At 42.9% G+C, this 12,772-nt stretch overlaps 1 protein-coding gene across 3 annotated transcripts in view; it reads right to left on the bottom strand.

Annotated features, from left to right (window-relative positions):
• The window catches only part of sh2b3 (SH2B adaptor protein 3), a 78,870-nt gene that overhangs the window by 51,706 nt on the left and 14,392 nt on the right, over positions 1-12,772 (bottom strand). Inside the window, exon 1 of one of the 3 annotated variants that reach the window (XM_037531346.1) lies at positions 12,473-12,493. The exons of the other annotated variants lie outside the window; for them this stretch is intronic. The gene's annotated coding sequence lies outside the window, so the exon portion shown is untranslated. Of the gene's footprint in view, positions 1-12,472; positions 12,494-12,772 lie in introns of those variants that run through there. 3 annotated transcript variants of the gene reach the window in all.

The raw sequence follows: 12,772 nt of genomic DNA, 5'->3' as shown, positions 1-12,772 counted from the left end.
ACCTTCTGCCTCACAGAGTCAACACACACCTTCTGCCTCACAGAGTCAACACACACATTCACCCTCAGTCTGCCTCACAGAGTCAACACACACCTTCTGCCTCACAGAGTCAACACACACCTTCACCCTCAGTCTGCTTCACAGAGTCAACACACACCTTCACCCTCAGTCCGCCTCACAGAGTCAACACACACCTTCACCCTCAGTCCGCCTCACAGAGTCAACACACACCTTCACCCTCAGTCCGCCTCAGAGTCAAAACATACCTTCATCTTCAGTCCGCCTCAAAGAGTCAACACATACCTTCACCCTCAGTCTGCCTCAGTCAACACACACCTTCTGCCTCACAGAGTCAACACACACCTTCACCCTCAGTCCGCCTCATAGAGTCAACACACACCTTCACCCTCAGTCCACCTCAGAGTCAACACACACCTTCACCCTCAGTCCGCCTTACAGAGTCAACACACACCTTCACCCTCAGTCTGCCTCAGAGTCAACACACACCTTCACCCTCAGTCTGCCTCACAGTCAACACACACCTTCACCCTCAGTCTGCCTCACAGAGTCAACACACACCTTCACCCTCAGTCTGCCTCACAGAGTCAACACACACCTTCTGCCTCACAGAGTCAACACACACCTTCACCCTCAGTCCGCCTCACAGAGTCAACACACACCTTCTGCCTCACAGTCAACATACACTTCACCTTCAGTCTGCCTCACAGAGTCAACGCACACCTTCACCCTCAGTCTGCCTCACAGTCAACATACACTTCACCTTCAGTCTGCCTCACAGAGTCAACACAGACCTTCACCCTCAGTCTGCCTCACAGAGTCAACACACACCTTCACCCTCAGTCTGCCTCAGTCAACACACACCTTCTGCCTCAGAGTCAACACACACCTCCACCCTCAGTCTGCCTCAGTCAACACACACCTTCTGCCTCACAGTCAACACACACCTTCACCCTCAGTCTGCCTCAGTCAACACACACCTTCTGCCTCAGAGTCAACACACACCTCCACCCTCAGTCTGCCTCAGTCAACACACACCTTCTGCCTCACAGTCAACACACACCTTCACCCTCAGTCTGCCTCACAGAGTCAACACATACCTTCAACCTCAGTCTGCCTCACCGAGTCAACACACACCTTCACCCTCAGTGCCTCAGTCAACACACACCTTCTGCCTCACAGAGTCAACACACACCTTCATCCTCAGTCTGCCTCACAGTGAACACACACCTCCACCCTCAGTCTGCCTCAGTCAACACACACCTTCTGCCTCAAAGAGTCAACACACACCTTCACCCTCAGTCTGCCTCACAGTCAACACACACCTCCACCCTCAGTCTGCCTCAGTCAACACACACCTTCGGCCTCACAGAGTCAACACACACCTTCACCCTCAGTCTGCCTCACAGTCAACACACACCTCCACCCTCAGTCTGCCTCAGTCAACACACACCTTCTGCCTCACAGAGTCAACACATACCTTTACCCTCAGTCTGCCTCACAGAGTCAACACACACCTTCTGCCTCACAGAGTCAACACACACCTTCTGCCTCACAGAGTCAACACACACCTTCACCCTCAGTCCGTCTCACAGAGTCAACACACACCTCCACCCTCAGTCCGCCTAAAAGAGTCAAAACATACCTTCACCTTCAGTCCGCCTCAAAGAGTCAACATATACCTTCACCCTCAGTCTGCTTCAGAGTCAAAACATACCTTCACCTTCAGTCCGCCTCAAAGAGTCAACACACACCTTCACCCTCAGTCTGCCTCACAGAGTCAACACACACCTTCTGCCTCACAGAGTCAACACACACCTTCACCCTCAGTCTGCCTCACAGAGTCAACACACACCTTCTGCCTCACAGAGTCAACACACACCTTCACCCTCAGTCTGCCTCATAGAGTCAACACACACCTTCACCCTCAGTCCGCCTCACAGAGTCAACACACACCTTCACCCTCAGTCCGCCTCACAGAGTCAACACACACCTTCACCCTCAGTCTGCCTCACAGTCAACACACACCTTCACCCTCAGTCTGCCTCAGTCAACACACACCTTCACCCTCAGTCTGCCTCACAGAGTCAACACACACCTTCACCCTCAGTCTGCCTCACAGAGTCAACACACACCTTCACCCTCAGTCTGCCTCACAGAGTCAACACACACCTTCACGCTCAGTCCGCCTCAAAGAGTCAACACATACCTTCACCCTCAATCTGCCTCACAGTAAACACATTTGTTCACTCTCAGTCTGCCTCACAGTGAACACATACATTCATCCTTAGTCTGCCTCAGGGTGACAACACATACCTTCACCCTCAGTCTGCCTCACAAAGTCAACACATAACAGATAAATTCACTCTCTGTCTCAGTGTCAACACATACGTTAACCTTAGTCTGCCTCTAACAGTGCACAGAGCTTCAGGGGTCAAAGGTGTTATTAATGAGGCGAGGTCTGACTCTAACTCGCAGGCGCACGTTCTGCTGCAGTGTGTGTGACGTAAGCAGCATGTGCTGTGTGTGGTGGTACACCCCCCTGCATGGGCCCCCCGCAGACACACTTCTATCACAACATGCAGCCCAAACATGACTCAGCACGAAATATATACACGCCAAGATCACTTCCCCTCTCTCTCCCTCTCCGTCTCTCTCTCCTGATTCCCAGCCATCTCCTCTCTTTCGCCCTTATCTCTCCGCCCTGATCTCTCACTTCCTCCATCTGCTGCCAACTCGGCCTCTTCCTGAAAGCGTGTAATAGTGACGGACTTCACAGTAAATACAGGCGTATGGACATGAGACACTGAGGAGTGACTAAATGCTAAGCCTGGACTTCATGGGCTTCACCCACTCACTCACTCCTTCGCTCTACTTGTCTATTTCTCTCACTCTCTCTCTCGCTTATTCTTCCTGACTCTCTGACTCTCTCGGGGCAGGGTCGTGTGTGAACGTGAGCTGGAGTCGATGTTCTGTGAACGTCGCCTCTGGCAGTCGTCCAGAGTAACATCCGGAGTTTCTCAGCTGTGATGTGTTTCAGAGTTGCTGAAAAGACCTGTAACGCAGACAAGGCCAGGCTTTAAACCCGCAGAACCCACGCGCAGAACTTTAAAGAACACTACAGATTAGCCTAGTAACCTATACATGAGTCTAGTACCCTACAGATTAGCCTAGTAGCCTATACATTAGTGTAGAAGCCTACAGATTAGTCTAGTAGCCTATACATTAGTGTAGAAGCCTACAGATTAGCCTAGTAGCCTATACATTAGTGTAGAAGCCTACAGATTAGTCTAGTAGCCTATACATTAGTCTAGTATCATACAGATTAGTCTAGTAGCCTATACATTAGTGTAGAAGCCTACAGATTAGCCTAGTAGCCTATACATTAGTGTAGAAGCCTACAGATTAGCCTAGTATCCTATACATTAGTGTAGAAGCCTACAGATTAGTCTAGTAGCCTATACATTAGTGTAGAAGCCTACAGATTAGCCTAGTAGCCTATACATTAGTGTAGAAGCCTACAGATTAGTCTAGTAGCCTATACATTAGTGTAGAAGCCTACAGATTAGCCTAGTAGCCTATACATTAGTGTAGAAGCCTACAGATTAGCCTAGTAGCCTATACATTAGTGTAGAAGCCTACAGATTAGTCTAGTAGCCTATACATTAGTGTAGAAGCCTACAGATTAGCCTAGTAGCCTATACATTAGCGTAGAAGCCTACAGATTAGTCTAGTAGCCTATACATTAGTGCAGAAGCCCACAGATTAGCCTAGTAGCCTATACATTAGTGTAGAAGCCTACAGATTAGCCTAGTAGCCTATACATTAGTGTAGAAGCCTACAGATTAGTCTAGTAGCCTATACATTAGTGTAGAAGCCTACAGATTAGTCTAGTAGCCTATACATTAGTGTAGAGGCCCACAGATTAGCCTAGTAGCCTATACATTAGTGTAGAAGCCTACAGATTAGCCTAGTAGCCTATACATTAGTGTAGAAGCCTACAGATTAGTCTAGTAGCCTATACATTAGTGTAGAAGCCTACAGATTAGTCTAGTAGCCTATACATTAGTGTAGAAGCCTACAGATTAGTCTAGTAGCCTATACATTAGTGTAGAAGCCTACAGATTAGCCTAGTAGCCTATACATTAGTGTAGAGCCTACAGATTAGTCTAGTAGCCTATACATTAGTGTAGAAGCCTACAGATTAGTCTAGTAGCCTATACATTAGTGTAGAAGCCTACAGATTAGCCTAGTAGCCTATACATTAGTGTAGAAGCCTACAGATTAGTCTAGTAGCCTATACATTAGTGTAGAAGCCTACAGATTAGCCTAGTAGCCTATACATTAGTGTAGAAGCCTACAGATTAGTCTAGTAGCCTATACATTAGTGCAGAAGCCCACAGATTAGCCTAGTAGCCTATACATTAGTGTAGAAGCCTACAGATTAGCCTAGTAGCCTATACATTAGTGTAGAAGCCTACAGATTAGTCTAGTAGCCTATACATTAGTGTAGAAGCCTACAGATTAGTCTAGTAGCCTATACATTAGTGTAGAGGCCCACAGATTAGCCTAGTAGCCTATACATTAGTGTAGAAGCCTACAGATTAGTCTAGTAGCCTATACATTAGTGTAGAAGCCTACAGATTAGTCTAGTAGCCTATACATTAGTGTAGAAGCCTACAGATTAGCCTAGTAGCCTATACATTAGTGTAGAAGCCCACAGATTAGCCTAGTAGCCTATACATTAGTGTAGAAGCCCACAGATTAGCCTAGTAGCCTATACATTAGTGTAGAAGCCTACAGATTAGCCTAGTAGCCTATACATTAGTGTAGAAGCCTACAGATTAGTCTAGTAGCCTATACATTAGTGTAGAAGCCTACAGATTAGTCTAGTAGCCTATACATTAGTCTAGTACCCTACAGATTAGCCTAGTAGCCTATACATTAGTGTAGAAGCCTACAGATTAGTCTAGTAGCCTATACATTAGTGTAGAAGCCCACAGATTAGTCTAGTAACCAATACATTAGTCTAGTACCCTACAGATTAGTCTAGTAGCCTATACATTAGTGTAGAAGCCCACAGATTAGCCTAGTAACCAATACATTAGTCTAGTACCCTACAGATTAGTCTAGTAGCCTACACATTAGTGTAGAAGCCCACAGATTAGTCTAGTAGCCTATACATTAGTCTAGAAGCCTACAGATTAGTCTAGTAGCCTATACATTAGTCTAGAAGCCTACAGATTAGCCTAGTAGCCTATACATTAGTGTAGAAGCCTACAGATTAGTCTAGTAGCCTATACATTAGTGTAGAAGCCCACAGATTAGCCTAGTAACCAATACATTAGTGTAGAAGCCTACAGATTAGTCTAGTAGCCTATACATTAGTGTAGAAGCCCACAGATTAGCCTAGTAACCAATACATTAGTGTAGAAGCCTACAGATTAGCCTAGTAGCCTATACATTAGTGTAGAAGCCCACAGATTAGTCTAGTAGCCTATACATTAGTCTAGTATCATACAGATTAGTCTAGTAGCCTATACATTAGTGTAGAAGCCTACAGATTAGTCTAGTAGCCTATACATTAGTGCAGAAGCCTACAGATTAGTCTAGTAGCCTATACATTAGTCTAGAAGCCTACAGATTAGTCTAGTAGCCTATACATTAGTGTAGAAGCCCACAGATTAGCCTAGTAGCCTATACATTAGTGTAGAAGCCTACAGATTAGTCTAGTAGCCTATACATTAGTCTAGAAGCCTACAGATTAGCCTAGTAGCCTATACATTAGTCTAGAAGCCTACAGATTAGTCTAGTAGCCTATACATTAGTGTAGAAGCCTACAGATTAGTCTAGTAGCCTATACATTAGTCTAGAAGCCTACAGATTAGTCTAGTAGCCTATACATTAGTGTAGAAGCCCACAGATTAGTCCAGTGTGCAGTTCCTCAAGTGAAGCTGTGGAGCAGCTGGAACTAGAGAGTGAACGACTATAATAATCCAGCACCGTCTGACAGTGGGCGGTTGGGGGGATCAGGGGATGGGGGATGGGAGGGGCGGTACAGCGAGCTTTATTTAGCTTCTTATTAGAATTTCTAGTTCCACCTTAAACGGTGCAGCAGTTCCATTCAGATGCCTGCACAGGTTTCATGTAACTGGCTGAATGTAACTTGAAAGTAATAGCTGCTGTATTTAAGGTGGAACGGAAAATCTGAGCAGAAAGCTGCTGAATAAGAGCCAAAGTCAGCCCTGTAGACATTCAGGCATGAAACAACACTCAGCACCGTTTCAGAGTCAGCGTCAGAACGTAACAGTGGCAGGTTTATCTCTACACCGCTCAGCTGCGCTTTCACTCCTTCACATCATGAGGAAACATCAGATTTACTTCACTTCTTCAACACGACTCTCAGTAAAAATGAAGGACGCCTCCCAGAATAGCAGATCAGCCTAAAAAGCCCCAGGATTAAATAAAGGTTTTAGAGAATTAACAAATCAGAGATTCCCATTTTTATTGCATTTTCCAGAAATGGGGTTTCCGTATCATGATTTTTCCTGAAACTGTGAAACTTTATCGACACCATGGTGATCGTTTGGCCAACCGTCCATTACTAGTACAATACAGTCTGAATCAATATACCTTCACTAAGATGCACCACAGGCCTCACACACACACACACACACACACACACACACACACACACACACACACACACACACACCTAAAGCCACATGTTGTTAATAAATCACTCAATGAGTAATTATTGTGCCTATTTATACTCCTATCTGGTTAGATATCAGCACACACACACACACACACACACACACACACACACACACACACAACAAACCGCTCCACAGTTAAAAACTCAGCCGACCATTACTCTGTCACCTCTCTACTGGTCAGCCTGTTTACTATCTCAGAAAGTTACTGCTACACTGTTAACACACAGCTTTACCATCTTTTACCACCACTCGTTAGTCTCAACTCGACAAAATCCAGTCGAACCAGCTTCTCACCCAAAGACATTTCTACTGGCAGCGTTCCAGCAGCATCCAAAACAAGTGTGTTGATTTGAGACAGTACAGCAGCCTTTTCCCTTTTCTTACGCTGACGCGATACTGAAACCTTGACAATAACTCAGCATGTCATTCTCTAAAAACCACTACGCTTTAAAATGAGCCCTTTTCAGCTCATTAACGTCCCTACATGAAATGCTAAACACTCCCATATCCATACAGTTTTCAACATGTGTCTAATCCGTGGAAACGTATACAAATATCCAGCACATACAATTTAAAACATTAAATATGCTGCATGTGTATATATATATATATATATATATATATATATAATCCTTGCTGTCAGAAGAAAACATTGTATCTTCATTTTCAGCATTTTTCAGTCTTTGACACAATTTGAAAGTGTCTGTTAATCTTTACATAGTTTGTAAATTTAATGATGAATGGCCTAAAAGAAATGACCCAAAATGACATGGGAAAACTTCTGGTTCCATTGACTTCCATTGAAAGTGAAGTAAGTTTTTTCCTTCTCCTGTAAAGTTACTATTTTGGAGATACAAGGTTTTCTTCCGACAGCAGCGAGATATATATACATACACACACACACACACACACACACACACACACATATATACACATGCACACACAACAGAAAGTCCAAATTTGGATTTAGATAAAATATGTAAATTATATATAATCAAAAACATGAAAAACTTCACAAAAATCTCAGCACATTAAACCAATCAGAATAAATTTGATGATGTTTTCCTCCTGATCAATATTAATGGGACAGCTAGCGTTATGGCTATATGTAACCTAATTTACTAATAATTTTGAAATATTTCAGGTACTGGCCTGATACTGTGTACATCCTCTCAGCTCTTTCCACGATACATCAAACCACATTAATAGAACCTGCTCCTGAGGTCGTTTCCAGGGTCCAGTGGTCACTAATGGTCTTACAGCGGACAGCGAAGAGCAGATCTATTGACACGGATGTACTACCTCTCAGCTAGGCTAGCCCCAGTTGCGCACAGCTCGCTAATGTGACGGGACGAGATGCCGAACACTTCCGATGAACAGAATACTGCAGTGACCGTCGTTAGCTGCCATTTACTGACTGTTCTGCTGGTTTCTGAACCGTCCTTTTTCTTTGGCTATCTGCTCATGCGGTAAGTGAACTGCTGTTAACTCACTCTGAGCTGGACGTGCTTTGAAAATATAAACGAAACATCGACAACAGTCATCTGTCACTTACTAGGCTAAATGGATGGATGGATGAAAACGCCTATTCGTCATTTCATTTTAGCCGTTATTCTGGTTTTTCACGGCCAAATCTAAGATGAAAAAGTTAACAGACGAAAGCTTTTCTTCATGAAACGCAGAAAACTGTCAAAACTAAAATCAAAACGCAAAGTTTACTTTCTTATTTCTTTTTCAAAGCACACGGCTGCAAATCTGACAAAATTAAAATGAAAATGCAAAATTAATAAATCAACAGCAGGGTGACCGTCCGTGGTTCCGCTTTCGGCGCTGACACGCTTTCACTGTCAGAATGAAAAGGCAAATGAAAACGAACATCAGCGCCACCTGCTGGAGATTCACTTTTCATTTTCCAGTTTTCTTTTTCTTTTTCAAACTGACCAACATGCAAATATGTTAATTAGCACTAGGCGGGGCTACGGGGTGCATTTTAGGACATCCTCAGCCGTCCACGTCAGAATTGCCATCATTTCTCAAGATAAAAGACTTCGAGTCTCCAGAAAAAAAACGGTCATGACTCAGATCTGGTGAAACTGAACATCAGACCAAACGGCCTCAGAGAAAAGGTTTTTTCTGTACCTCCTTTTCTCTGAGGCCATTTGGTCTGATGGAGATTCTGATGTGGACGGCTGTGGATGTCCTAAAATGCACCCCGTAGCCCCGCCTAGTGCTAATTAACATATATTTGCATGTTGGTCAGTTAGAAAAAGAAAACTGGAAAATGAAAAGTGAATCTCCAGCAGGTGGCGCTGATGTTCGCTTTCATTTGCCTTTTCATTCTGACGGTTAAAGTGCTTCAGCGCCGAAAGCGGAACCACGGACGGTCACCCTGCTGTTGATTTATTCATTTTGCATTTTGATTTTAATTTTGTCAGATTTGCAGCCGATCGCCATGAAAAAGAAATAAGTAAACTTTGCGTTTTGATCTTGGTTTTGACAGTTTTCTGCGTTTCATGAAGAAAAGCCAAAGCCAAAGTGAAGTCTGTGTTTTCTTTTGTCTGTTAACTTTTTCATCTTAGATTTGGCCGTGAAAAACCAGAATAACGACTAAAATGAAATGACGAATAGGCGATTTCAATTTATTTTCATTTTTGTCACAAGCGGCTCGCGCTCATGTGAAAAATGAAATCGCAAGTGAAGGCATTTCACTTCATTTCAATTTTGGCAGGATATTCGCGCAGATGTTTGGAAAAGGAAATGGCAAAAAGAGGCTCGAGTTTACATCTTACTGTTTCCCGGGACATCATCTGTTCGACCTGCTGCCCTCTGGTAAACGCTTTAGGTCTTTGCCATCCCGGACAAACAGACTTAAAACCAGTTTTTACCCCAGAGCCGTGCGGGAACTGAACACCTCCAAACAAACACACTGACAGGGACTTTCTATAGAACCCTGAGCTCAGTAGAACCGACTGAACACCACAGCTCTTTACTGGCACTGACTTCAAAGGACACTGTACACTGTTCCAGCGTTCCACTCCACCCCTGTTCTGTTTACTATTCATTGTTCTCGAGTGTGTGATCTATAATCTATAATCTATATTCTTTCTGTGATATAATTCTTATGATGTGCAATATCATGACTCTAAGCGATCCAAGGAATGTGCAATAACTAACTGCTACCTCACTCGTCTGTTGTCTATTAGAATATTTAGTTTTATAGGCCTTTTTCTTTATATTTAAGATTTTTTATACTTTTTTTATCCTTGAACCGGCACTTTATATATTTTAGCCTCGTGTTTAATTGTTTTGTGTGTAAAGTGCCGCTGGATTGCTGCTCAATTTCGTTGTACACTGTGCAATGACAATAAAGGCATCTCATCTCATCTCATCTCATCTCATTTCTTCTCTGGCTGGATTTGCCTCCCATACTATAGATGCTTCACAAAGAGAGGGAACAAAGAGAGCTGAACACATCACATGACATCACGTCACATCACATCAGCTCACTTCACATCACGCATTTGCAAATTTGCATTTCTGCGTTTCGGAGACGAGATTCTGCTGAATCAGACGAAGACAGCTGATCTGAACACGAAACGGAGAAAGAGAGAGAGAGAGGACAGAAAGACACACACAAAGAGAGAAAAGAGAGAGAGAGGACGGGGAGAGAGAGAGAGAGAGGAAAGAGACGTGTGTGTGTGTGTGTGAGAGAGTGTGAGGCAGTGGTCACAGAGACAGGAAACCCAGCCCTCTCTCTCACACACACACACACAAACACACACACACACACACACACTCAGTGCAGTGCAGTGAGCTATAAGGTCAGAACTTAAACGGTGGAAATGTACAGCTGTGAGTAAACTGACCCCCACTTCACTTCAGTCCACCCTGACGAACGGAGGGATGAACAAGTGAAAAATTACTATCAAAAACGATGAAAACAATGATTTTTATTCAGGATTTGGAACTAAACCCAGCAAAACGGGATTAATTTAGCTTTCTTTATAATGAAACATTCAGTTGGTCAGTGCCTACAAGTCCAGACAATAGCCATACCATGGTCAGAAAAGCCGATTGGCCTGTATTGTGACATGATAACGATATATATTGTCATATTGCTCAGCCCTGGTTTACACACGGCTGGCTTTAGAGGCTGAGTTTCCCATAGCAAGTCAATCAGACCAAGCACGTTCATATAGGTGCAGTATATAAACTGCAGGTTTTCTTCATATACGATGGTCTATTGAAACGTATACTGTGAGTATATAAACTGTGGGTTCTGTTTGTACACGATGGTCTATTGAAACATACGGTGAGAGTATATAAACTGTAGGTTTTGTTTGTATACAATGGTCTACTGAAACGTATGGTGAGAGTATATAAACTGTAGGTTTTGTTCGTATACGATGTTCTACTGAAACGTACGGTGAGAGTATATAAACTGTAGGTTTTGTTCATATACAATGGTCTACTGAAACGTACAACGAGAGTATATAAACTGTAGGTTTTGTTTGTATACAATGGTCTACTGAAACGTACGGTGAGAGTATATAAACTGTAGGTTTTGTTTGTATACGATGTTCTACTGAAACGTACAGCGAGAGTATATAAACTGTAGGTTTTGTTTGTATACGATGTTCTACTGAAACGTACAGCGAGAGTATATAAACTGTAGGTTTTGTTCGTATACGATGTTCTACTGAAACGTACAGCGAGAGTATATAAACTGTAGGTTTTGTTTGATTACGATGTTCTACTGAAACGTACAGCGAGAGTATATAAACTGTAGGTTCTGTTTGTACATGATGGTCTATTGAAACATAAGGTGAGAGTATATAAACTGTAGGTTTTGTTCATATACAATGGTCTACTGAAACATAAGGTGAGAGTATATAAACTGTAGGTTTTGTTCATATACAATGGTCTACTGAAACATACGGTAAGAGTATATAAACTGTAGGTTTTGTTCATATACAATGGTCTACTGAAACGTACAGCGTGAGAATATAAACTGTAGGTTTTGTTCGTATACGATGTTCTACTGAAACGTACGGTGAGAGTATATAAACTGTAGGTTTTGTTCGTATACGATGTTCTACTGAAACGTACAGCGAGAGTATATAAACTGTAGGTTTTGTTCGTATACGATGTTCTACTGAAACGTACAGCGAGAGTATATAAACTGTAGGTTTTGTTCGTATACGATGTTCTACTGAAACGTACAGCGAGAGTATATAAACTGTAAGTTTTGTTCGTATACGATGTTCTACTGAAACGTACGGTGAGAGTATATAAACTGTAGGTTTTGTTCGTACACGATGATCTACTGAAACATATAGCGTCAGTGTATAAATCACAGTTTTTGTCCTTACACGATGGTTTATTAAAATGTACAGTGGGAGTATATAAATCGTATGTTTTGTTCGTACACACGTATATAAACTGTAGGTTTTGCTCGTACACTATGATCTACTGAAACATACGATGAGAGTATATATATAGTATGTTTTGTTCGTACACACGTATATAAACTGCAGGTTTTGTTCATAAACAGCGGTCAATTCAAACGCACAGTGTAAGTATACACATTGTAGGTACTGTTCGTACACCATGGGGCGTATAAACCTTAGGCATTGTCTGCCTACTTACATACAGTGCGAATATATAACCGTAGGTTTTCTACGTACACAATGGTCTATTCAAACGCACAGTGTGAGGCAGCAAAGAAGGCTTACTCTAAAAGACGAGGCCGGCTGTCAAAAGCAGGTCCTGTATGATGGGACATCTTCATTTCTCTACTGTTCACTGTGGTCAGTAAATACACCCACTTTCAGTTTCAGTCAGAAAAAGTAACACTTCAGAATGGTTATCGAAGGTAAGCGTGTCCGAACTGACCAAACCTTGACTGATCAAAGCACCAGTTTAACCGATAACTACAGCAAGGAGGGGCTTCCTGAGCGTCGCCCCCAAATCAACCTGCCATCCATTAAGGCTCTCTCAGACACCCAGCTATGGCCTACGGCACTGAGTCTGAC

This window comes from Pygocentrus nattereri, chromosome 20 (genome assembly GCF_015220715.1).
Source record: "Pygocentrus nattereri isolate fPygNat1 chromosome 20, fPygNat1.pri, whole genome shotgun sequence".
NCBI classification, from domain to species: Eukaryota; Metazoa; Chordata; class Actinopteri; order Characiformes; family Serrasalmidae; genus Pygocentrus; species Pygocentrus nattereri.
Note: the sequence above shows the minus strand (reverse complement) of the source record. Positions and strands in the feature narration are given on the sequence as shown.